Genomic DNA, 26,329 nt, shown 5'->3' with positions numbered 1-26,329 from the left:
GATGCAGGGGACACAGGTTCGTGCCCCGGTCCAGGAAGATCTCACATGCCGCAGAGCGACTAGGCCCTTGAGCCATGGCCGCTGAGCCTGCGTTTCCGGAGCCTGTGCTCCGCAACGGGAGAGGCCACAAGAGTGAGAGGCCCGCGTACCGCAAAAAAAAATAATAATAATAATAAAACTTTAGCGTTCTTAAGTTATGTTTATAAATCTAATAAATTAAACATAAATGAGATAATACTTAAGTACTTTAAATATTCTAATTTAGATTATAACTTTAGTAAAATTTTAACTTAACAGCACAAATCTAAATTAATTACTCAGTTACATAGTTTAAAATGAAAGGGCTGACCCAACACTCTAAAAAGGTTAAATTCTTTTAAACTTTACAAATACTTAAGATTCTAAGTATGTATCAGTGCTTTAAAACAAAAATAAAGTAATACTACTGCTCTGATTATCTGAAACACTTCTATCCTTAATTCTAAATTTTTCTGGAGTTAAAGACTGCTAATCCACTAAAAAAGTTTATGTCACCCCATAGCATTTGGGGATTGGCCAGGACATGACTGAATGTTTGACCACGACACCAATTGAATTGACCAGGTCCTATTTATTCTTTCTTTAAATTGACGTATAGTTGATTTACAATGTTGTGTTTGTTTTAGGTGTACAGCAGAGTGATTCAGAATATATATATTCTTTTTCAGATTCTTTTCCATTATAGGTTATTACAAGATATTGAATATAGCTCGCTGTGCTATACAGTAGGTCCTTGTTGTTCATCTGTTCTATATATAGTAGTGTGTATCTGTTAATCCCAAGCTCCTAACTTATCCCTCCCCCCTCCCTTCCCTTTTGGTAATCATAAGATTGTTTTCTATGTCTGTGAGTCTGTTTCTGTTTTGTAAATAGGTTCATTTGTATGACTTGTTTTAGATTCCACATATAAGTGATATCATATTATATTTGTCTTTTTCTGACCTACTTCACTTAGTATGATCATCTCTCAGTCCACCCATGTTGCCGCAAATGACATTACTTCATTCTTTTTTACGGCTGAGTAATATTCCATTGTGTATACATACCACACCATCTTTATTCGTTCGTCTGTTGATGGACACTCGGGTTGCTTCTATGTCTTGGCTATTGTAAATAGTGCTGCAGTGAACATTGGGATGCATGTATCTTTTCGAATTAGAGTTCTTGTCTTTTCTGGATATATGCCCAGGAGTGGTATTGCTGGATCATATGGTAACTCTATTTTAGTTTTTTAAGGAACCTCCATACTGTTCTCCATAGTGGCTGCACCAATTTATATTCCAACCAACAGTGTAGGAGGGTTCCCTTTTGTCCACATCCTCTCCAGCATTGATTATTTGTAGACGTTTTGATGATGGCCATTCTGACTGGTGTGAGGTGATACCTTGTTGTAGTTTTGATTTGCATTTCTCTAATAATTAGTGACGTTGAGCATCTTTCCATGTGCCTGTTGGCCACCTGTATGTCTTCTTTGGAGAAATGTCTATTTAGGTCTTATGCCCATTTTCTTATTGGATTCTTTGTTTTTTTGATATTGAGTTGTATGAGCTCTTTGTACATATTGGAGATTGATTCCTTGTCATTCACATCATTTGCAAATACCTTCTCCCAGTCCAGAGGTTGTCTTTTCGTTTTGCTTGTGGTTTCCTTTGCTGTGCAAAAGCTTATAAGTTTTATTAGGTCCCATTTGTTTACTTTTGCTTTTTTTTCTTTTGCCTTGGGAGACTGACCTAAGAAAACATTGCTGCAATTTATGTCAGAGAATGTTTTGCCTATATTCTATTCTAGGAGTTTTATGGTATCATGTCTTATATTTACGTCTTTAAGCCATTTTGAGTTTATTTTTGTGTATGGTGTGAGGGTGTGTTCTAACTTCATTGATTTACATGCAGCTGTCTAGCTTTCCCTACACCACTTGGTGAAGAGACTCTCTTATCTCCATTGTATATTTTTGCCTCCTGTGTTGAAAATTAATTGTGAGTTTATTTCTGGGCTCTCTATTCTATCCTACTGATACATACATCTGTTTTTGTGCAAATACCATACTGTTTTGATTACTGTAGCTTTGTAGTATTATCTGAAATCTGGGAGGGTTAGTCCTCCAGCTTTGTTCTTTTTCCTCAGGATTACTTTGGCAATTCTGGGTCTTTTGTAGTTCCATATAAATTTTAGGATTATTTGTTTTAGTTCTGTAAATATTATATGGGTAATTTGAGAGGGATTGCATTGTCAGTAGATTGCTTTGGGTGGTATAGCCATTTTAACAATATTAATTTTTCCAATTCAAGAGCATGGGATATCTTAACATTTCTTTGAATCATCTTCAATTTCCTTTATCTGTGTTTTATAGTTCTCAGTGTGTGTCTCTCACCTCCTTGGTTATGTTTATTCCTAGGCTTTTTAAAAAAATATTTATTTATTTATTTGGCTGTGCTGGGTCTTAGTTGTGGCATGCGAAATCTTCATTTGTCTTAGTTGCAGCATGCATGGTCTTCGTTGCTGCGTGTGGGATCTTCATTGCAGCATGCAGGATCTTTAGTTGTGGCAAGTAGGATATTTAGTTGCAGAACGTGAACTCTTAGCTGCAGCATGTAGTATCTAGTTCCCTGACCAGAGATCGAACCGGAGCCCCCTGCATTAGGAGCACAGTCTTAGCCACTGGACCACCAGGGAAGTCCCTATTCCTAGGTGTTTTAAGAAGGGATTATTTTTTCACTTCTCTTTCTGATATTTCATTGTTAGTGTAAAGAAATGCAACAGATTTCTGTATATTAATCTTGTATCCTCCTACCTTGCTGAATTCATTTTTCAATTCTAATAGTTTTTGTGTGGAATCTTTAAGGTTTTCTATATGGAGTATCATGTCATCTGCATATAATGACAATTTTACCTCTTCCCTTCCAATTTGGATACCTTTTATTTCCTTTCCTATTCTGATTGCTGTGGCTAGGATTTCCAATACTATGTTGAATAGAAGCAGTGAGAGTAGGCATCCTTGTCTTGTTCCAGAATGTAACAGGAAGATTTTCAGCTTTTCACCATTGAGTATTATGTTGGCTGTGGGTTTGTCATAAATAGCTTTCATTATGTTGAGATATGTTCCCTCTATTCCCACTTTGTTAAGAGTTTTTTTTATCATGAATGGATGTTGAATTTTATCATATGCTTTTTTTTTTGCATCTATTGAGATGATTATGTGATTTTTGTCTTTTCTTTTGTTGATGTGGTATATCACATTGATTGATTTGCGTATGTTGAACCATCCTTGTGACCCTGGGATGAATCCAACCTGATTGTGGTGTATGTTCTTTTTTTAATGTGTTGTTGGATTTGGTTTGCTCATTTTTTGTTGAGGATTTTTGTATCTATATTCGTCAAATAAATTGGCGTGTAATTTTCTTTTTTTCGTAGTGTCTTTGTCTGGTTTTGGTATCGGGTGATGGTGGCTTAGAATGACTTTGGGAGTGTTCCCTCCTTTTCCTACTTATTCTTTGTAACAGCAACTTCAAAACTTGCAAATGGGGTGGGGCATAGCATCCTTTATGTGGTCATATTTTCAAGGTAGATTATACTCTGTCACCCCCACCAAGACAATTACGTCACTTGATTTAATTTTGCATTTCTTCAGCTCGTCAGATTGTGTACATGTCTTTTACAGAGATGTATTCATGCATTTTCCCTCTAACTAGAAAAACCTTTATTTTTTAAACATCTTTATTTGAGTATAATTACTTTACATTATTGATTCAGTTGCTGCTGTATAACAAAGTGAATCAGCTATATGTATACATATATCACCATATCCCCTCCCTCTTGCGTCTCCCTCCCACCCTCCCTATCCCACCCCTCTAGGTAGTCACAAAGCACCAAGCTGACCTCCCTGTGTGATGCAGTTGCTTCCCACTAGCTATCTGTTTTACATTTGGTACTGTATATATGTCAATGGCACTCTCTCACTTCATCTCAGCCTACCCTTCCCCCTCCCCCTGTCCTCAAGTCCATTCTCTACGTCTGTGTCTTTATTCCTGTCCTGCCCCTAGGTTCTTCAGAACCTTTTTTTTTGTTTTTGTAGATTCCATATATATATGTTAGCATACGATATTTGTTTTTCTCTTTCTCACTTACGTCACTCTGTATGACAGACTCTAGGTCCATCCACCTTACTACAAATAACTCAATTTTGTTTCTTTTTATGGCTGAGTAATATTCCATTGTATATATGTGCCACATCTTCTTTATCCATTCACCTGTCGATGGACATTTAGGTTGCTTTCATGTCCTGGCTATTTTAAATAGTGCTGCAATGAACATTGTGATACATGACTCCTTTTGAATTATGGTTTCTTCAGGGTATATGCCCAGTAGTGGGATTGCTGGGTTATATGGTAGTTCTATTTTTAGTTTTTTAAGGAACCTCCATACTGTTCTCCATAGTGGCTGTATCAATTTACATTCCCACCAACAGTGCAAGAAGGTTCCCTTTTCTACACACCCTCTACAGCATTTACTGTTTGTAGATTTTTCGATGATGGCCATTCTGACCAGTGTGAGGTGATACCTCACTGTAGTTGTGATTTGCATTTCTCTAATGATTAGTGATGTTGAGCATCCTTTCATGTGTTTGTTGGCAATCTGTATATCTTTGGAGAAATGTCTTTTTAGGTCTTCTGCCCATTTTTGGATTGGGTTGTTTGTTTTTTTGATATTGAGCTGCATGAGCTGCTTGTAAATTTTGGAGATTAATCCTTTGTCAGTTGCTTCGTTTGCAAATATTTTCTCCCATTCTGAGGGTTGTCTTTTTGTCTTGTTTATGGTTTCCTTTGCTGTGCAAAAGATTTTAAGTGTCTTTAGGTCCCATTTCTTTATTTTTGTTTTTATTTCCATTTCTCTAGGAGGTGGGTCAGAAAGGCTCTTGCTGTGATTTATGTCAAAAAATGTTCTTCCTATGTTTCCTCTAAGGGTTTTATAGTGTCTGCCCTTACATTTAGGTCTTTAATCTATTTTGAGTTTATTTTGTGTATGGTGTTAGGGAGTGTTCTAATGCCATTGTTTTACATGTAGCTGTCCAGTTTTCCCAATACCACTTACTGAAGAGGCTTTCTTTTCTCCATTGTATATTCTTGCCTCCTTTATCAAAAATAAGGTGACCATATGTGACTGGGTTTACCTCTGGGCTTTCTTTCCTGTTCCATTGATCTATATTTCTGTTTTTGTACCAGTACCATACTGTCTTGATTACTGTAGCTTTGTAGTATAGTCTGAAGTCCAGGAGCCTGATTCCTCCCACTCTGTTTTTCTTTCTCAAGATTACTTTGGCTATTTGGGGTCTTTTGTGTTTCCATACAAATTATGAAATTTTTTGTTCTGGTTCGGTGAAAAATGCCAGTGGTAGGTTGATAGGGATTGCATTGAATCTGTAGATTGCTTTGGGGAGTAGAGTCATTTTCACAATGTTGATTCTTCCAATCCAAGAACATGGTATATCTCTCCATCTGTTTGTATCATCTTTAATTTCTTTCATCCGTGTCTTATAGTTTTCTGCATACAGGTCTTTTGCCTCCTTAGGTAGGTTTATTCCTAGGTATTTTATTCTTTTTCTTGCAATGGTAAATGGGAGTGTTTTCTTAATTTCTCTTTCAGATGTTTCATCATTAGCGTATAGGAATGCAAGAGATTTCATTGCATTAATTTTATACACTGCTACTCTACCAAGTTCATTGATTAGCTCTAGTAGTTTTCTGGTAGCATCTTTAGGATTCTCTATGTGTAGTATCATGTCATCTGCAAACAGTGACAGTTTTGCTTCTTCTTTTCTGGTTTGGATTCCTTTTATTTCTCTTTCGCCTCTGATTGCTGTGGCTAAAACTTCCAAAACTATGTTGAATTATAGTGGTGAGAGTAGGCAACCTTGTCTTGTTCCTGAGCTTAGCGGAAATGGTTTCAGTTTTTCACCAATGAGAACAATGTTGGCTGTGGGTTTGTCATATATGGCCTTTATTATGTTGAGGTAGGTTCCCTCTATGCCTACTTTCTGGAGAGTTTTTATCATAAATGGCCTTGAATTTTGTAGGAAGCTTTCTCTGCCTCTATTGAGATGATCATGTGCTTTTTATCCTTCAGTTTGTTTATATGGTGGAGCACATTGATTGATTTGCGTATATTGAAGAATCCTTGCATTCCTTAGATAAACCCCACTTGATCATGGTGTGTGATCCTTTTAATGTGCTGCTGGATCCTGTTTGCTAGTATTTTGTAGAGGATTGTTACATCTATGTTCATAAGTGATATTGGCCTGTAGTTTTCTTTCTTTGTGACATCTCTGTCTGGTTTTGGTATCAGGGTGATGGTGGCCTTGTAGAATGAGTTTAGGAGTGTTCCTTCCTCTGCTGTATTTTGGAAGAGTTTGAGAAGGATAGGTGTTAGCTCTTCTCTAAATGTTTGATAGAAGTCGCCTGTGAAACCATCTGGTCCTGGGCTTTTGTTTGCTGGAAGATTTTTAATCACAGTTTCAATTTCAGTGCTTGTGATTGGTCTGTTAATATTTTCTGTTTCTTCCTGGTTCATTCTCGGAAGGTTGTGCTTTTCTGAGCGTTTATCCATTTCTTCCAGGTTGTCCAATTTATTGCCATACATAATTTCTTGTAGTAATCTCTCATGATGATTTGTATTTCTGCAGTGTCAGTTCTTACTTCTCCTTTTTCATTTCTCATTCTGTTGATTTGAGTCTTCTCCCTTCTTTTCTTTATGAGTCTGGCTATTGGTTTATCAATTCTGTTTATCTTCTCAAAGCACCAGCTTTTAGTTTTATTGATCTTTGCCATTGTTTCCTTCATTGCTTTTTCATTTATTTCTGATCTGATCTTTATGGTTTCTTTCCTTCTGCTACCTTTGGGTGTTTTTTGTTCTTCTTCCTCTAATTGCTTTAGTGTAAGGTTAGGTTGTTTATTTGAGATGTTTCTTGTTTTGAGGTAGGATTGTATTGCTATAAAATTCCCTCTTAGAACTGCTTTTGCTGCATGCCATAGGTTTTGGACCATCGTGTTTTCATTTTCATTTGTTTCCAGGTATTTTTTGATTTCCTCTTTGATTTCTTCAGTGATATTTTGGTTATTTAGTAGCATATTGTTTAGCCTCCATGTGTTTGTATTTTTTACAGTTTTTTTTCCTGTAATTGATATCTACTCTCATAGTGTTGTGGTCAGAAAAGATACTTGATACGACTTCAGTTTTCTTAAGTTTACCAAGGCTTGATTTGTGACCCAAGGTATGATCTATCCTGGAGAATGTTCCATGAGAAGAATGTGTAATTCTGTTGTTTTTGGATGGAATGTCCTTAAATATCAATTAAATCCATCTTGTTTAATGTATCATTTAAAGCTTGTGTTTCCTTATTTATTTTCATTTTGGATGATCTGTCCATTGGTGAAAGTGGGGTGTTAAAGTCCCCTACTGTGATTGTGTTCCTGTCGATTTCCCCTTTTATGGCTGTTAGCATTTGCCTTGTGTACTGAGGTGCTCCTATGTCTGGTGCATCAATATTTACAGTTGTTACATCTTCTTCTTGGATTGATCCCTTAAGCATTTTGTAGTGTCCTTCTTTGTCTCTTGTAATAGTCTTTATTTTAAAGTCTATTTTGTCTGATATGAGAATTGCTACTCCAGGCTTCTTTTGATTTCTAGAAAAACCTTTAAACCTTATTCTTTTCATGTAATTCTTATCTCCCAAGCCCCCCTGACTCTTGCAGAAATTTAAAGCTCAGCCAGATGATATCTAATCTCTCTTGTGATTTTGTCTGACCGTTTGATCACAAACCGCAAGGTTGTTCTACGGAAACTGATCCCTGAATAACGAGACACCCGGCCAACTCCACCGGGCGCATGTGTGGGGCTTCCATGCTGGGGGAGAAGAGTGACCACGGTCTTTTTTTTTTACATTTTTTTTTCAATTTATTCATTTTATTTTTGGCTCCATTGGGTCTTCGTTGCTGCGCATGGGCTTTCTCTAGTTGTGGCAAGTGGGGGCTACCCTTTGTTGTGGGGCACGGGCTTCTCATTGTGGTGGCTTCTCTTGTTGCGGAGCTCGGGCTCTAGGCACACGGGCTTCAGTATTTGTGGCACACAGGCTCAGTAGCTGTGGCTCGTGGGCTCTAGAGCACATGCTCAGTAGTTGTGGCGCACAGGCTTTGTTGCTCCGCGGCATGTGGGATCTTTCCGGACCAGGGATCAAACCCATGTTCCCTGCATTGGCAGGCAGAATCTTAACCACTGTGCCACCAGGGAAGCCCCATGACCCCGGTCTTGAACGTGGAGTGGTGAGGATTATCTAGACACACACTGCAACTTCCCCTCACCCTGCCCTCCTCAACGAAGGCATGAGGAAAAGATTATGCTACTTTCCCAGAGCAGTTCAGAAGATTGCATCTTTCCCTGAAATCGCCACACTTTCCTTTGAGAGTCAAGTTTACAAAGTGATTTAACTTCCTTCTCTGACTAAGCAACAAAATGAACACTGACATCTAGGGGGTGCAGAGAGTAATTTACTGAATACTTTTCATGTACCCTTGCTCTATGCTAAATGTGTTTTACGTGCACCATCCCAACTTCATGTTTATAATAGCCCTATGAGGTGGTAACTATTCCCCTTTTACAGATGAAGAAAACTGAGGCTAAGAGAGGTGTATTATGTGAACATGAGTCTGGTGATTCTCGGAATTGTTGTCTAAAAATAAAACAGGTTTTATCTAAGTAACACACGTTTCGTCACATTGGGCGATTTTCAAGGTTTTCATTTTTCATGTTTCCCTTTAAACATGAAATTTTTCTGTAAGAGGCCAAGCTGGTAAATATTTTAGGCTTTGTGGACCATGAGGTTTCTATTGCACCTACTGAACCCTGCTTCATTGTAGAGGCCCTAACAATACATGAATGAGTGGGCATAGCTATGTTCCAATAAAACTTTATTTACAAACTCAGGTTGTAGTTTGCTGATGATGGAAATGTTCTGAAACTAGATTGTGGTGATGGTTACTCAACTCTATACATTTATTAAAAAGCATTGAACTGTACACTGAAGATGGGTAAGTATTGTGGTATGTCAATTAAACCTCAATAAAGCTGTTATAAACAAGAATGAGTTGGCTTCTGGTTTTAGATAGCATGAGAATATTCACTAGTCACAAACAGTTCTCCTCACATAGAGTAAACCACCTCTTGTCTTTTCCTTTTTTCTTTTCAAATTCCTCCTCAATTTTTATTTATGATATATTCCTGTCAGGATGATCAGAAAAAACACCTAAAAGCCCACTGATGAACTAGATAACTCTGCTCACAAAAGAATTGGTCCTCTGGTTCCTTATTTGTATTTACCTTCTTCTTAAATATACTTCTCCTCAGGCTGAACAGAGGCAGCCAGAGCTCTACTGTGAAAGACAAAATAGTTCCAGAGAGTTCTTTATCAGCTCACATACAGGAGGGAAAATTCATGCTTATGGTTTGGTATCTATAACCTTGGCTCTAAATATCTGTTGTTCAAACACAGACACACTTGATCTTTTTGAAGCAATTAAATATGCACTATTGCCTGTTTTCATTTATAAATACCAACACATAATAACCAACTAAGAATCATAACATGGTATTACTATCCTTTTATTTTACCACCTTCTGAACTGTGTAACACATTTTAAAAAAAGCATTTCATGTACTTCTTTTATGCTTGTAGAATTCTAAAGGATACTTAGAAAGGTTTTGGTCTCCTCAGGGTGTAGCTCAATTAGTGGCAATTAATGAGGACAGAACGTGGAACTGCTTCCTTCAAGGGTGTTTCCAGCTGTGGAGTCATGGAAAAGCTCCTTGCAGTGTGAGTGCGGCTGGACCATGGAAAGTGCCAGAAGAAACACATCAGGCAACCTCAAGAATATTTAAAGTCCTGGCCCCGTCCTACAAGCTCACTCAGGATAAAGCTGCAAAAGAAAAGGAACAGAGAAACTCAAAAATCATTGCCCAGGAAGAAAAAAAAAAGCAGAGGTTTTGTGTCGTATCACATGCTGGTCTATTCCTAGTGAGCCCTTATCAGGCTGTCAAAATGAAATGAAAGAAAACAGTCTCACCTTCATAATTAATTTCCCTGTTTCTTTCTTAATCTGCACTGCCCAGGCAGTTAATCTTTACTCTATATGCTTTTGTCTCCCTACGTAATTAAAATCTCCCTCTGCATGAGAAGGCAGAGTCCCACATGCCGACTGGGAGAGCGAGCTTCAAGGCTGTGGGAGATGAAAGAAAAGAGGAGAGAAGGGCAGACAAGAAGGGGGAAGAGTTGGATGGACCTAGAGATGATCATACTAAGTGAAGTAAGTCAGACAGAGAAAGACAAATATATGATATCACTTATATGTGGAATCTAAAAAAATGATAAAATGAACTTATTTACAGAACAGAAATAAACTCACAGACATAGACAACAAACTTATGGTTTCCAAAGGGGTTAGTGGGGGGTTGGGGGAGGGATAAATTAGGAGTTTGGGATTTTTGTTTGTTTCTTTTTTTATTGAAGTACAGTTGATTTACAATATTATGTTAGTTACAGGTTTACAGCACAGTGATTCAGTTATACATACATATATCTATATCTGTTCTTTTTCAGATTCTTTTCCCTTATATGTTATTATAAGATATTGAGTATAGTTCCCTTTGTTATACAGTAAGTCCTGGTTGGTTATCTATTTTATATATAGTAGTGTGTATATGTGAATCCCAACCTCGTAATTTATACCTCTCCCCACAATTGGGATCAAAATATACACATTACTGTATATAAAATAGATACCAACAAGGCCCTACTGTATAGCACAGGGGACTCTACTCAATATCTTGTAATAACGTATAAGGAAAAAGAATCTAGAAAAGAATATATATGTGTATATAACTGAATAATATATATATATATATATATATAACTGAATCAGTTTACTCCTAAGCTATCACAACATTGTAAATCAACTATAATTCAGTAAAAAATTTAAAAAGAAAAGGGGATAGAGAGAAAAAGGAAAGGAAGGGGTGATGAGGCTGAGTAGGTGAGCAGAGTAAGGAAAGAAGAAAAGTTGGACTTTTTGAGAAAAGATAAAACATTCCAAGTCCTCCCAGACCAACCATGTGTTGGAAGCCAACCCAGAAGTACTTTCTAGGACAGCCTTGCCTGGCCCATGGGTGATCCTGGTTGGGTCTGCCTACCAACATGTAGGATCCGAATGGATTTCTTTTCAGGTAAATATTCAAGTTCCACAAGAGTCGACCTTATCCCTGTCTCTGCTGAGTTCAGTTTCTGGATTCAACTGTGTTGATAGCATGGAATCCCAGCCTGCTGACTACTTGCCAGAAAGGAGAACCACTCCCTTAGCAAAAGCTCAAAATTAAGAAATAGTATTTATATATCATTGTCAGCACACGCTACTGTCTACTCAATTCAATTGCACATACCTTAGATGTTATCCTTGTAGAAACCAACTCATCGGAGATGTGTGTTCTTTATGTTAGTTCGGCTCTTCCTAGTCTCATTTACTGCCCTGAGCAGTAGACCATCAGGCAATATAAGGGAGTTGATCAAAAGTGGCTCAAATTACTTCCTTGGCATTTGGAGGGGGCGGTGCCTTGTTTTAGCACATAGCACATTGTTCTCTTTAGGACAAGCCAGCGCAGAAGATTCTTTCAAGACCCAGGGGCAGAGTCTATTACATATGCTCCTTCTAAACTATGAAGGATCTTTAGTTTGGCTCAAGTTGGAATATGGGACCCAGCTCTCCCTCTCTGTCTCTCTCTCGAATTTATTTTTTAAAGTAGTTTTGGGTTCACAGAAAAAGTGAGCAGAAAACATAGTAATTTCCCATATAGCCCCAGCCCCTCATTATTAACGTCTCCCACCAGAGTGGTACATTTGTTACAATGGATGAACCTACATTGACACATTATAGTCACTCAGACTCCATAGTTACATTAGGGTTCACTCTTGGTGTTGTACATTCTGTGGGTTTGGGCAAACGTATAATGACATGTATCTACCAGTATAGTATCATATAGAATAATTTCACTGCCCTAAAAATCCTCTGTGCTCTGTCTGTACATCCCTCCCTCCCTCCTAACCCCTGGCAACCACCGATTTTGTTTTTTGGTTTTTGTTTTTTGGGTTTTTTTGCGGTACGCGGGCCTCTCACTGCTGTGGCCTCTCCCGTTGCGGAGCACAGGCTCCGGACGCGCAGGCTCAGCGGCCATGGCTCACGGGCCCAGCCGCTCCGCGGCATGTGGGATCTTCCCGGACCGGGGCACGAACCCGTGTCCCCTGCACCGGCAGGCGGACTCTCAACCACTGCGCCACCAGGGAAGCCCCTCCACCGATTTTTTTTATTGTCCCTATAGTTTTGCCTTTTCCAGCGTGTCGTATGGTTGTAGTCATAATGGCATATAACTTTTTCAGATTGGCTTCTCTCTCTTAGCAATATGCATTTGAGTTTCTGCCATTTCTTTTTAGCCCTGAATAATATTCCATTGTCTGGATGTACCACAGTTTATTTATCCATTCTCTTACTGAAGGGCATCTTGGTTGCTTCCAAGTTTTGGCAATCGTGAATAAAACTGCTATAAAGGTTCATGTGTGGGGTTTTGTGTGGACATAAGTTTTCAGTTCATTTGGGTAAATACCAACGAGCGTGATTCCTGGATCATATGTTGAGAGTATATTTAGTTTTGTAAAATACCCTCAAACTGTCTTCTAAAGTGGCTGTACCATCTCTTTTCACCAGCAGTGAATGAGAGCTTCTGTTGCTCCACACCAGCATTTGGTGTTGTCAGTGTTTTGGATTTTGACCTTTCTAATAGTGTGTAGTGATATCTCACTCTTGTTTTAATTTGCATTTCCCTAATGATATATGATGTTGAGCATCTTTTCATATGCTTACTTGCTACCTGTATACCTTCTTTGGTGAGGTTTCTGTTTAGGTCTTTTACCCAATTTTTAATTGGGTTCTTTGATTTCTTATTGTGGAGTTATAAGAGTTGTTTTGTATATTTTGGACAACAGTCCTTTGTCAGATGTGTCTTTTGCAAATATTGCCTCCCAGTCTGTGGCTCATCTTCTCATTCTCTTGAGAGAATAGTACTTCTTAAATGCAAGGCCCATCTCTTTAAGTGTGCTGGATGTTGGGATATATGTTTACTGTATGAAATTTATCCTTACTTGCATATCATTTTTCCACCTTGAATTCCTTTGCCCTATTTCTGTGATTCTCACTGTTTATTTTCTTGACACGAATGGAATACATATACACTGTAGAAATTATAGAAAATAAAGAAGAATTATCACCCTCCTTCTCTCTCCCTTCACTCCCCGCCCCTCAGTACTTCAGTTAACATTTTGAAGCAACTTTCTTTTTTCAATTTGTACAAATATTTAAAGTTTTCTTGCAGCATGAAATCATGTCCTAATACTCTTCTTAAACCACCTTTTGAACACTTTTGCCTGCTGTTAAGTATTTTCATACAATGTTATGTTTAATAGTTGCACAGTATTTCATCAGTTATTTAATCAACCCCATTTTGTCGGATATTTTATTGGTTTCCAAGTTTTCACAAAAGAAGTACTACAGTGAGCATACTTGTAGCCATTTCTTCATACAGATTCAAATTCATTTGCCTCCTCTTTTATGTTAAAAGTAGAACCATAGGCTCTAAAAGGATGAATTTTTTAAAAGGTTTTGATATTTATTGCCAAAATATTTTCTAAAGGGGTTGTATCAATTTATACATCTATTGGCAGTGTACAAAAATATCTGTTTCTTAACCTTTGGCCATACTATGTGCTATTTTGTTTTAATCATCGTTGTTTGTTGGACAAAAATGCATTTCGACGTTATTGCATTTTTTATCTCTTCAGTGACAGGTAAGGTTGAAGTAATTTTTCAATTTTACATTATAACCCTTTTATATTACTTGCCTGTTAGTGTCCTTTGTCATATTTTTCTAATGGGAGGCTCCTCTTTCTTTTAACTGGTTTGCAACAGCCTTTAGACACTAAGAATCACAATCTTTGTCTCGCATACACATTACAAATATTTTTCCAGTTTGTCATTGTTAAAGTCGGTTTTGACATATAGAACTTTCCAAATTTTTACTCAAACCACTCATGATTTATTTTATTATTTTTGGCTATTGTGTGATGCTTATATAATTGGGACTTGAGTAAGTGTTTTCCTGTGGCCAGGAATTAGCACTAGAGCTAAAATGCTAAGAGCCCCACATTGTTGTTTTTTTTTCATCTTACAAAACTGAAACTCTTTTTTTTAATTTATCTTATTGGAGTAGAGTTGATTTACAGTGTTATGTTAGTTTCAGGTGTACAGTACAGTGATTCAGTTATACATGTACATATATTCATTCTCTTTTCCATATAGTTTATTATGGAATATTGAGTAGAGTTCCCTGTGCTATACAGTAGGTCCTTGTTGGTTATTTTATATCTAGTAGTCTGTGTATGTTAATCCCAAGTTCCTAATTTATCCCCTCCCGCCCCCAGTTTCCCCTTTGGTCACCATAAGTTTGTTTTCGAAAACTGAGTCCATTCCTATTTTGTAAATAAGTTCATTTATATCATTTTTATATTAGATTCCACATATAAGTGATACCATATGATATTTATCTTTCTCTGCCTTATTTCACTGAGTGTGTTCATCTCCAGGTCCATCCATGTTGCTGCAAATAGCGTTATTTCATTCTTTTTTATGGCTGAGTAGTATTCCATTGTATATATGTATGGGATGGCCAACAAGTTCGTTCAGGTGTTTCCATAAGCAGTTATGGAAAAACCCAAATGAACTTTTTCGCCAACCCAATACCACATCTTCTTTATCCACTCCTCTGCTGTTGGACATTTTGGTTGCTTCCATGTCTTGGCTATTGTAAATAGTGCTGCAATGAACATTGAGGGCCCCCTATTTTAAAGAGAATCATAAATACTTGGGAGCAGATGCCTCCACACAGGCCTTCCTAGGAGGGAGCTGAACCTCAGTGGCCACCCTCTCCCCACAAACTTGACCCGCTTTCCCAGCCAATGTTAGAAGATTGGGGGCAGGAGAGTCAGTGAGTCAGGGGAGCACAGTAGCTTTTTTCTCACCTCCTCCATGAGCATCCTCACCAATTCCAAATCCAAATGAAGGGCAGGCACCAAGAGGACCACTTATTGCATGTGCCTGCAAGGAGAACGCAAGAAGAGACTGCCGTCTGGACACTGCTTGGACATCTACTCAGGCACAAGATGTGCTTCTCTGCCTCTGGGTTCCCTGAGCAAGGGAGAGGACAGTAGCCAGAAGATCCCAGGCAGCAGGAGAAGAGGGGCTGGTGAGCCTCCTGCATGCCCTTCATTTTGGTGGTCAAGTGACCATGAGCGATTTTACTGGCACTCAACCCAAGAGTGCTACCTTCTGTGAGAAGAGAGCCAGCACCATGCTGCCGTGGAGTGCACCACCCACAGCAGTAGCTGAAGGGACGACAGAAGAGAATGTGCTGAGTTCAGATTGCCAAATCAGGGACATATGCCATGAAGTAGCCCTCTACAGCATCCTTCAAAGAAAACATCGGCGCACCATGGACAGAGCCCAACCATAGGACTGCGTGTCGCACAGACAACTTAGAAAGTCAGTTAGTATTAGCCAGAGAAACAGCAAAACCAAGAGAAGGAACAACTGAGACCAGTTAGGCAAAGAGAGATTTTTCTCTTTCCTTCTCTATCTTCATTGATGTAACAGGGGGTCATGAAAAAGGGAGAGAAGGCATCCCAAAGCAGAGAACCTTCTCCACTCTTGTTTTCCATGCTCTACATCAGCATCACTCTACATACAAGGCATCTGTTATCTGGGAGAGACGATTTTATTGATGGGCTAACTCATTAGAAAGGATTAACATCTAGTTCATTGATACAACATGACACATTTTCTTGGGGATGGATAGGATCCTGTGGAAATGGACACAAGCCAGGTGTGTTTTGATGAGGAAGAGAAATCCAACTCAGTCTGACACTCTTCCAAAAATGGGAGGCAGAGGGGAGTCCGCAGACAAATGTGCCCTGTGTCCCAATTCTGGCTACTGCCAACCCCGGCAAAAATGGTTCTCCGCAGGATGCAGAAGTCAGGTTTGACTTGACGGGTTGTGAGGTTGGGCACCTGGTGTTTTTTGACTGAACTGTTTATTCAGGGAATTCACTTTAAAGGTAACCCACAGAGCACCTGCAGTTGCCTGGCGTCTGTGTGTTAAGCTGGCTGATGACGCATAACCCACATCAGGAGGCAGAAGTGATTGTTCTTCAGACAAAATAGAATTTTAACAGAAAGCAGTAAACCAAGACGAACAGGGGGAAGTGTTGGCTCTCATTCCCCCACTTCTCCAGAATCTGCCACCCCCAAGACAGCGTAAAGTGCACACTGGAGGTCCAAATCCAAAGCAACTGTATTCTGGCCCTTTCTGTAGCATCGCCAAGGGAACCTTCTCCCTACATCCCGACTCATGTGCAAAGGGGACAGCAACACCATCCCCTGTCCTCCTAGAAGTTGTAGTGCCTTCCTCACAGGCTGGTTGGGAGGGTTAAGTGGAATAAGACATCTTAAGTACTCATTATAGCACCTAGCATATAATACGTGCTCAATAAATATTGTTATTATTGTATGATTTGCTCTGTTCCTGTTCCTCTCAGAATGACTTCCCACCAGCACAAACTTGAATAATCAATGAACCTCCAGTGCCTTAAAAAAGAGTGCCAATCCTTGTTAGGAGGGCACAGTTAACCCTTCATGATCTGATTCCATCCACGTGTTGAACCTTATCTCTTGTCACTTCTTGCTTCGAACTCTAGTTCTATCCAGGTTGAATAACTTGCATTTTTTAATTTAATTTTTATTTTATATTGGAGTATAGTTGATTTACAATGTTGTGTTCGTTTCACATGTACAGCTACTGAATCACTTAGCTGAATGACTTGCATTTAATTGAACGGGCCCTGCCTCTGAGCACCAGCAAGTCCTCATATATTCTGCTTCTTCTGCACGCTACACCCTGGGGAACCCTTCCCTTTTCACATTCCCGTTCACTTGCCATCTCCTGCCTGCCATCAGCAGCCGAGAGCCAGATCCCACAGCACACTGGATCTGTGTTTACGTCCACTCTGAACTTTACCTGTTGTCCTCGACTTTTTTACTTGTCTGTGCTTTCTTAAATTTTAATGGACATACAGACAACCTGGGCGTCTGGTTGACATGAAAATCCTGAATTAGTACATCTAGGTGCAGCCCAAGATTTTACATTCCTGACAGACTCCCACGTGATGTGGCCGCTGCCATTACTGGACACACTTTGAGTACCAAGGTACTAGACAGTGATCTCCTTAATATCAGGAACCCCGTCTCCTTACGTCCTTATATCGCCAACACCCAGCCCATTCTTAGGGAAAATCTTTTTCTTAAAGTTGGTTAAATGAATATATGATTGAATGAACATACCAAGACACTCTGCCCCTAATACCCACTTGTGCAGCTAGCTAGCAGCATGTTTCCTGGTCTGGAAAAGTTTTCCCTCAACTTCCTGTTCTCTGCCCAGGACTGTGTTATAAAACATTTACTATCACTGAGATGATGACAGAGTCAGGGTAAAGTGGTAAAGACAAGCAAAAGAGTGAGACAAAGAAGAAGAGAAGAGGGGAAAGAAGAAAAGGCAGAAAGGGAGCGTATAGATAAAAGGAGAGGAATCGAGAAGATTGGAGGAAGGAGAAATGCCTAATTCTTCACCTCACATAATTCCAGTTCACACATCTATTATCCTTACGTACCTGGACGTCCTCTCACATATTTTTTCCATATACTGACCTTGATCTTCTTTACTTATTAATTTATCCATTCAACACATCTACTTTGCATCAGCCACTGAGCCAAGGATACATTTGTGACTAAGAATGAACACAAACTTGGAGCTTATCGTCCGGAGGGTGGGGAGAGATATTAATTAATTAAACACTCAATGTAAAATTACAACAATGTTAAGAGCAGAGAACTCTTCTCTAGGAAGTGGATGGTTGAGGGGAGGGTGACCAGCAATTAACTAGGTGATACAGGAGTGGAACATCGCATGTACAAAGGCACTGTGGCTAGGGTGAGCATAGTACGTTGGAGGAACCAAAGGATCAGAGGTTCTGGAGCCCTGGAAAGGAGAGTTGGCCAAAGAAGAAAGAGTCTGTGTGGTAACCAGCTCCAGGAGGGCCCCAGTGATCCCTGCTTCTTGCTATTCACGCTCTTGTGTATTCATATCCCACCTTATACCAGGGTTTCTCTGTGTGACCAATAGCAGAAGCGAAGGTAGGACATTTTCAAGATTAGATTAGAAAAGACTGTGGCTTCTCTCTTGGGCACTTTCTTGCTCTCCTCTCTCTCGGATCACTCACTCAGGAAAGCAAGCTGCTATGTTTTGAGCAGCCCTGGAGAGGCACAAGTGCCCAACAGTCAGTAAGGAATTGAGGCCTGGCAACAACCGTACACATAAGCACAGAAGCAGGTTCTATGACCCCAGTCAAACCTTGAGATGAATGCAGCCCTGGCCAACAGCTCAACTGCAGTCTCGTGAGAGACACTAAGCCAGATCCACCCAGCTGAGTCACAACTGGATTCCTAACCTTCACAAACTATGTGAGATAACATGTTTGCTGTTTGAAGCTGCTGAATTTCAGGGTAGTTTGTTACACAGCAACAGATAACTAATGCAGCCTAGGTCAGACCATGCACTACATCCCTGGCATGTTAAGGTTTGTGGGGCCTTGTAAACCCTCCCTAGTACCCTGAAGCAAAAAGATATGATATGACAGTATCACCTCAAAAGATAGAGGGAAGCTCCTGGAAAATTTCAGGACAGTGGCAAGCCTATTGTGAACACAGAGATAATAGTTGCACCCCTTCATTTGTTCCCCGCAGCTCATCGTAATCCACTAATCTAGGTCAAGTCCAGGGTACCGTGAGCCCACATAAGTTAAAATGAAATATGTCTTATAAAAGTTTAATATCTTTTCACTGGTATTTTACATTTTTTAGTAGTTAATCATAAGATCCTAAGTTAAAGTATTAAAATTTAAGCAAACAAGAGGATAGACTCTTATAGTTGTTCCACACTACATAATGCGTGGGACAGAGCTACCATCTAGGAACAGTGCCTGTGGGTTCCCCAAGGCAGAGAGAGTACATCTATGACACCTGAAGGGAAGGTCTCCAGGGGACTCAGGAGAACTGCACCCCTCTCAGCTTACTAAGGATTGTCACTTGGGAAGCCTGGAGCTGAATGTCTGGATTCTAAGGACATCTTTAATAGCTTGACATGATAGCAGCTGTAGATCCTTCACGAATCTCCTACCTATTGGAGGGAAGGAGAGACCTTGAGGAGATAACTCACTTTCAAACTGAACCCTAAGGCAGAAAGACAAGCCTGAGGTCCTGTGAGAAGGCGTGGGCTGCTGAAGAACATTCTAGCATCTGACTTAATAAAATGGGGGGAATAAAAATAGGAGAAAGGAAGTTAAAACTAAATCTGTCAGTAAATAAAGCTGAATCAAGCTGTATTGTGCAGAAAGTAAATTCTCTTACATGTGATTAACCGTAAAAATATTTAATCACCAGTGAGCTTTAACGATATGCACCAGAAATTTTATAATAAGTGAAGAATTTTCTATTAAATATTTCCTTATCAGTCTCTTTCTGGGGGAAAAAGAATTCCATTAGGGTCATAACCATCAAACTAGAAATTCCTTTCTTTTGGTTTAGAACTTGGAATCAAAAGACATCAGAAATAAATCTTCTTGGGAAAAAAATTGTTTGAAGTTCTTTTCATCTTGGTAAAATTAGGATAACATGCCATTTTGGCCTGGGTGGAGAGAAGAGGAATCTCTGTGTTTTTGACAAAACACTGAAACCTTGCTCTCAAGAGCATGGCAACACATCATGGTACCTCCACTGATTTTAAGAGTGGTCGGACTTCTTTCACCTAGGAGCTAGGTCTTTTATGAAACTTCATGGGTATTTTTCCATAGGACCATTGGTTCAGTATTCATCTGCATGTGTTATTCAAATGTATCTTATCTGGGTGTATTCAAATGTCTGTATGATAATTTCCAGGCTCTACTAGAACCCAGAAATATGCTTTCCACACATTGGCACTTTCCCTGACCTAGTGCTCACCTTACAGGAATGTTCCTTTCACCAATGGTTGCAAATTTGTCAATAACAAAAATTAATAAGAATTAAAATGTCAAGGACTATAGTTAGCTTCTGAATAAAGCCCATCACTTTCTCCTGTATGTGTTCACATTCCCACTGTGTTAGTCAGGATAAGATAGGCTATGCTGCAGTAACAAGAACAAAAATAAAAAACTGGAATCTCAGTGACTTCATGAATAAAGGTTTATTTCTTAATCATATTCAGTCCATTGTCCTCCATTCTGTGACTCTGCCAGCTGGAACACGTGGCTACAGGTCACAGTAGCAGGCGAAGAGAGAGATGGAGATGACACACAGACTCTCAATTGCTTTAGCCAGGAGTGACACGTGTCACTTCCAGTCAGAGTTCCTTAGCCAGAAATAATCACACTTCCAAACCTAGCTTCAAGGGACTGTGGGAAACGTAGGAGTGGACGTGGTGATTTAGTGAGCATTACAGTCAGACCCACAAAATAAAATAAACCTCTCTGAAAAATAGAATAGAACTGATACTCAGTGGGGAGAGGGGCAGCACAGATGTGCACATACTCCGACTCACATGCTCACCACCTTCCCCAGACCCTTGCGCCTAAGGCTGGAACTCACGTGGTCCGTGAAATGACAAGGGGGACTACTGGTGCTTCCAGAACAGTCTCTGAACAAGGCAGGGCATCTTCTTGGCAGTAATGGCTTTGAGATGACAGGCAGCACATACCAGGACAGAGAAGGAAAGAGAACCGGGCCAAACTCCTGCTTTAATTCTTGTGTTCAAACTCACCTTTTCATCAGAGGCACAAGATTTTTAGTTTCAATAGTTAAGCACAATGCTTTTCTTCAGAGACAGACAGTGCCTACCTGAACTATACTTGGAAGGAGGAGTTTATCATGCACAAATATATATGGTACATGCTGGATGACTCGGAAGCAAGGAAGGAAAAGGCCGTGTCGGCGCCACATTACAAGGAAAGTGAAGGTGTAGCACATGACCTGCCCCGGGGTGTGGAGTGTTGGCTGTGTGGGGTGTTCCACTGTCTCCCGTGGTACCTGCCTGCATCCCTAAGACTGATGAAGTGAGGAGTCAACCGTAGCCTACGTTGACCTCTGGCGGGCATTTGCGGTCATTGCACCTGCATTATTCGTGCGTACCCTGGACTTTTTGCCACGGGAAGAAGCTCCTTGCGAAGACCAGAACTGGACAGCACCTTAGAGATGGTCAAGTGTGAACTCCTCTCATCTTACAGAAGAGGAAAATCAAATTTTGCAGAATGGGGTGTTTCAGAGGCTGACTTTAAGCCTGAAATAACTTAGATCCCTCTAGCCCTTCAGGCGGCCAGTAGGTGGACAGGTTCCTCCTTAGCGACTTACACATTTGCTCTAACCCTCATCACAGCCCTGAGAGGTGGGTATTATTATTCCCCAGAGAAACTCATCCTAGGTCGCACAGCGCATAGCAAGAGTTCTTCTACCCCTTCCTTCTCTTTCCCTTTTTCTTTTTCCCTTTTTCTCTCCTCCATGCTTCCCAGTCATACTAGAGGTCTGTGTGGGCTATGCTGCTTCATCCAGGTGCCTGAATATCGGAAAGTCATCACCAGCAGGCTCTGCTTTCCTGTAAGTGGGCTTTCCTGACATGGTGGCAAAGGTGGCCACTGGCAGCTTCAGACCTTCCTGCCACCACTTTAACCAGACCAGTTGAGAAGCAAACTTCTTTGTTGAGTGATCGCCCACACTCCTGCACAGGCGCTCATGGGCCAGACCTGGGCCACGAGTGACCACATCTGAACTCACAGGATGGGATCAGCCCCAGGTGGATCATGTGCTTCCCTAACTATATATTAAACAGGCAAAAATATATATATTCCTACATTCTAAGAAGTAGAGGGGTGACACCCACACTCTGCTCTCCTGGGCGTTTTCAGGTCAAGGTCCCTTCACACTGTAGCTTAAAATTCCTCAGCCATGCAGCTGTTCTTCCAGGGCAAATTTGGGGTAATCCATAAAGGGTAGATGGAACCATCTCTCCCTTGCCCCTGACTCAAAAGACTTGTGTATTCCTTCTGCTCTCTGCTATTCGGATTGGAGTTAGTGCTGTTCACGGCTCTCGCTGAGAAAAGGAAAACTTTCTAGACTTTGTATTGTCTGGAAGAATCTATGACATTATTGAAAAGTATTTTACCCCATCAATGTCTCCTCCATTCCACTACAGATGACATCATCTTGCAGAGGCTTGACTAAAAAAATCTTTCTTTTATCAAGAAAAGGCTGCCTTGGCCAAAACACACAGCAGGAAGACTCACTGCTGCCTAATTCTTTCATGCCCCCTATGGTTCAATTACACCAAGGTACCCATAGCTTCAAAACGTACATTTTAAAAAAGAGAAGACTGACATTCGCATTTTTAGCTAGTGGTTCATGAACAGTAAGTGGGCCATAAGAGCTCGTTCTACATTTTGAAACCCTAAAATGGGTGGATCAAAAACTGGGAGAACAAAAATCTAAAAACAGGTTAGGCAACGAGGTCAAGAAAGCCAGGCAGTTATGTCGAGGAAACTGTTTTTCCACCTGAAAAGCAGAGTGCATCCAAGTTCTCTGAAGCCAGGCTGAGCGATTTATCAAGTATCTTCACTTCATCTTAGAATAAGTGATAAACGATATGGTCACCCAGAGGTCTTTGGAACAGTCAACTTTTTAAGGATAAGAAATCATCTGATGATAATGGTTCTGTTCGAACCCACATTTCAGGGTCAGCAAGAAAACCACAGGCTCTATCATGACTCCGTTGAAAGATTTTTACAGTAAATTAGCCAAGGTATGGGATACACTGCCTGCATTCTCAACGCCCTCTACTTTTGGAAAAATAGATTCTAACACTTCACTCAGATGGGCAAGGAACTGGATGTGACAATTATAAAATTTTGAAAAAATAAGAGCTACTACAGGTAGCTTTTTAGACAGTCATTGAAACCACATGCAATTTTAAGGTCACGTTATTATTTTCTGCCTTGTCTCCTTTTTTTTAAATTTATGGAAGCATAGTTGATTTACAGTGTTGTGTTAATTTCTGCTGTACAGCAAAGTGATTCCGTTATACATATATGCGTACTTTTTCATATTCTCTTCCATTATGGTTTATCACAGGATATTGAATAAAGTTCCCTGTGCTATACAGTAGGATCTTGTTGTTTATCCATCCTCTGTATAATAGCTGGCATCTGCTAACCCCAAACTCCCACTCCACCCCTCTCCCCTTGGCAACCACAAGTCTGTTCTCTATGTCTGTGAGTCTGTTTCTGTTTTGTAGATAAGTTCATTTGTGTCGTATTTTAGATTCCACATATAAGGGATATCATATGGTATTTGTCTTTCTCTGTCTGACTGACTTCACTTAGTATGATCATCTCTAGGTCCATCCATGTTGCTTCAAATGGCATTATTTCATTCTTTTTTATGGCTGAGTGGTATTCCATTGCATATACATACCACATCTTCTTTATCCATTCATCTGTTGATGGACATTTTGGTTGTTTCCATGTCTTGGCTATTGTAAATAGTGCTGCTATGAACATAAGGGTGCCTGTATCTTTCTGAATTAAAGTTTTGTCTGGATATATGCCCAGGAGTGGGATTGCTGGATCATATGATAACTCTATTTTTAGTTTTTTAAGGAACGTCCATACTGTTCTCCATAGTGGCTGCACCAATTTACATTCCCACCAACAGTGTAGGAGGGTTCCCTTTTCTCCACACCCTCCCCAAGCATTTATTATTTGTAGACGTTTTGATGATGGCCATTCTGGCCAGTATGAGGTGATACCTCACTGTAGTTTTGATTTGCATTTCTCTAATAATTAGTGATGATACTTGTCTCCTTTTCAAGTAAGAGTAATTGGGTTGAAGACATGGCTTTGCAAAGTTTGCCTGAAGCAAACTTGTAGTCTGTAAAGGAACCAAGGAGTCTTATTCAGCCGACATGCCTACCCAACAGCACCAGTGCATTATCTAAGGCATGCTAGCTTTGGCTTTGGGCATGCCTGGTATCAGAAAGTTTTATGACACTCTGGAAAGCTCCAAGTCCACTGAATATCTTGTTGACATTTGATCTCTCCACATTGGGGTTCTTCATTGCTAAAGAACTTCATCTGTGCTGTGATTTATTAACTATTCAGATTCGTATTCCTACCTTTTAGATCATCCTGAGTGCATTTAAAAATATTAGCAATTCATATTCCACAGCACAGAGTTACAGTTTGTAAGAATATTAACTGCATCTGAAAGGAAAATGCACCAGACCCATGGAGGGAGCAAAATACTCGTGAATGAAAACCTGTACTCCTGGGAGATACTCTCATTATTCAGTAGCAGCTGAAGAGATCATCTGTGGAAGAACCTAGAAGATAAACTGATGCAAGTGATATATGCACCTCCAGAAAACCCTACACATTGAGTTTATAGGGTCATTATATTTGTCCCTAAGAAAATCAGCTTATAAAACCAATTTTACAAGACCCATGGGCTATTTCACTATTTCAATTACATTTTAGTTTCATGGCTGAATTAATAATGAATGATGGTTATGGTTTGAGAAAGATTATAAATACTTGAGGTGCTATTTTCAGGAGGTCACAATATTTTAATTGCTATGTGTGATTATTCTCATTTTCACAGATGAAACATATGGCCCACAAAATAGTAACTGCAACTGAAAATAGCCTGGAAAATAATTTTTTCTCTTGAAAATGTGACCACCACTATAACATATTCAGAAGAAGTGGGCATCCCATAGGACACACCTTGGTCTCTGCCCAAAGGAATTTATTCCTGTACTGACATTGAAAATGATCTTGTAAAAGAACATCTCATCTATAAATGGACCCCTCTGAACACATAGCAGCAATGTATTAGAGTGGAACTTGAGTGGACTTTTTTAAAGCATTGGTAACAATGAAACTTTCAGGAAGGTGAGACTAAGAACAAATAAGAGGATCTATCACTACACTTTTTCATTGGTTTGGAAATGTTCCCATCCATTTAAATGACTCTGAGGTGCCAAGCACGAGCTAATAACTTTGTCATAAACCTTGACCTTGTCAGCTATCGGCATCTTCTGCCTGTTCCCTAAAACTTACATGCTCCTCGTCTCTCCCTGCCTTTTAGCTACATTTTCCTAACCTGATTGATCTACACACCTCTCCCTTCCCTCCCACCATCTTCCACAAAACCACCTCTACTACTCAAAGTTCTATCTTGGAAATTAGCTCCCCCAGAGCGTCCCACCTTAACCCCACTTGGCGTGATCAATCTCTTACTTCAAGGTCCTCTGAGAACTTCCTTTAATTTAACAAAATCCGACTCTACACTGGGTAGAATATTCTCCACTCCCAGAGGCCTTCCCTAACACGTCAGTCTAATGATGGACTCTGTCACTGCATTCCGATCATTTGCTTCATTGCATCTTTCACAAGTCAGAGCTGTGTTTTTATGTTTATTTACCTGACTATTATACACTCCCAGATACACTGCAAGCTTCATGAAAGAGAAATCCTGTTACGTTCATTGTTCTGTATCCAACACCTACCACAGTTCCTAATATATAGTAGGTACCTGAGGAAATGAATAAATGAAGCCATTGTCCTAAAAAATTATTCCCTTTGTGTTTTATTGGACGCAGATTATTCAATCACCAGTGTGTCTTCCTGAATATTCTGTAACACCCCCCTATTACTGTGCATAGGCAGTCATTCAAAACATGATGAAGAAAACACCTATATTCAAACTCTAGCAGTATTAACTGATACATGCCTATTAGGTACCAAGCAGAAAACTAAATGGTGAAAAACATTGTGCCTGAGGCTCTCCAAGTGGCATCTTAGGACCCCCGTTGACATATTATTAAGGGTCTGCAAAGTCTGGAAATTTTTTTTTTTACTGTTGTGTGTTCATTTAAATAATAACCTAAAGTTTTAATATGCCACATTTGTGGATCATCAGAGTGTCCTCTTTAAATCAGAAACTGTCTTTTACTTTCAGAT

At 39.8% G+C, this 26,329-nt stretch overlaps 1 long non-coding RNA gene across 1 annotated transcript in view; it reads right to left on the bottom strand.

Moving 5' to 3' along the window:
- Positions 1-4,511, bottom strand: part of LOC125962886 (uncharacterized) — a 309,781-nt gene extending 305,270 nt beyond the window's left edge. Inside the window, exon 1 of the long non-coding RNA XR_007474707.1 lies at positions 4,454-4,511. This is a non-coding gene — a long non-coding RNA (uncharacterized LOC125962886). The remainder of the gene's footprint in view (positions 1-4,453) is intronic.
- Positions 4,512-26,329: the final 21,818 nt, after the last annotated feature.

Source organism: Orcinus orca, chromosome X, assembly GCF_937001465.1.
Source record: "Orcinus orca chromosome X, mOrcOrc1.1, whole genome shotgun sequence".
In the NCBI taxonomy this organism is placed as follows: Eukaryota; Metazoa; Chordata; class Mammalia; order Artiodactyla; family Delphinidae; genus Orcinus; species Orcinus orca.
This window is presented reverse-complemented; position numbering and strand designations above follow the sequence as displayed.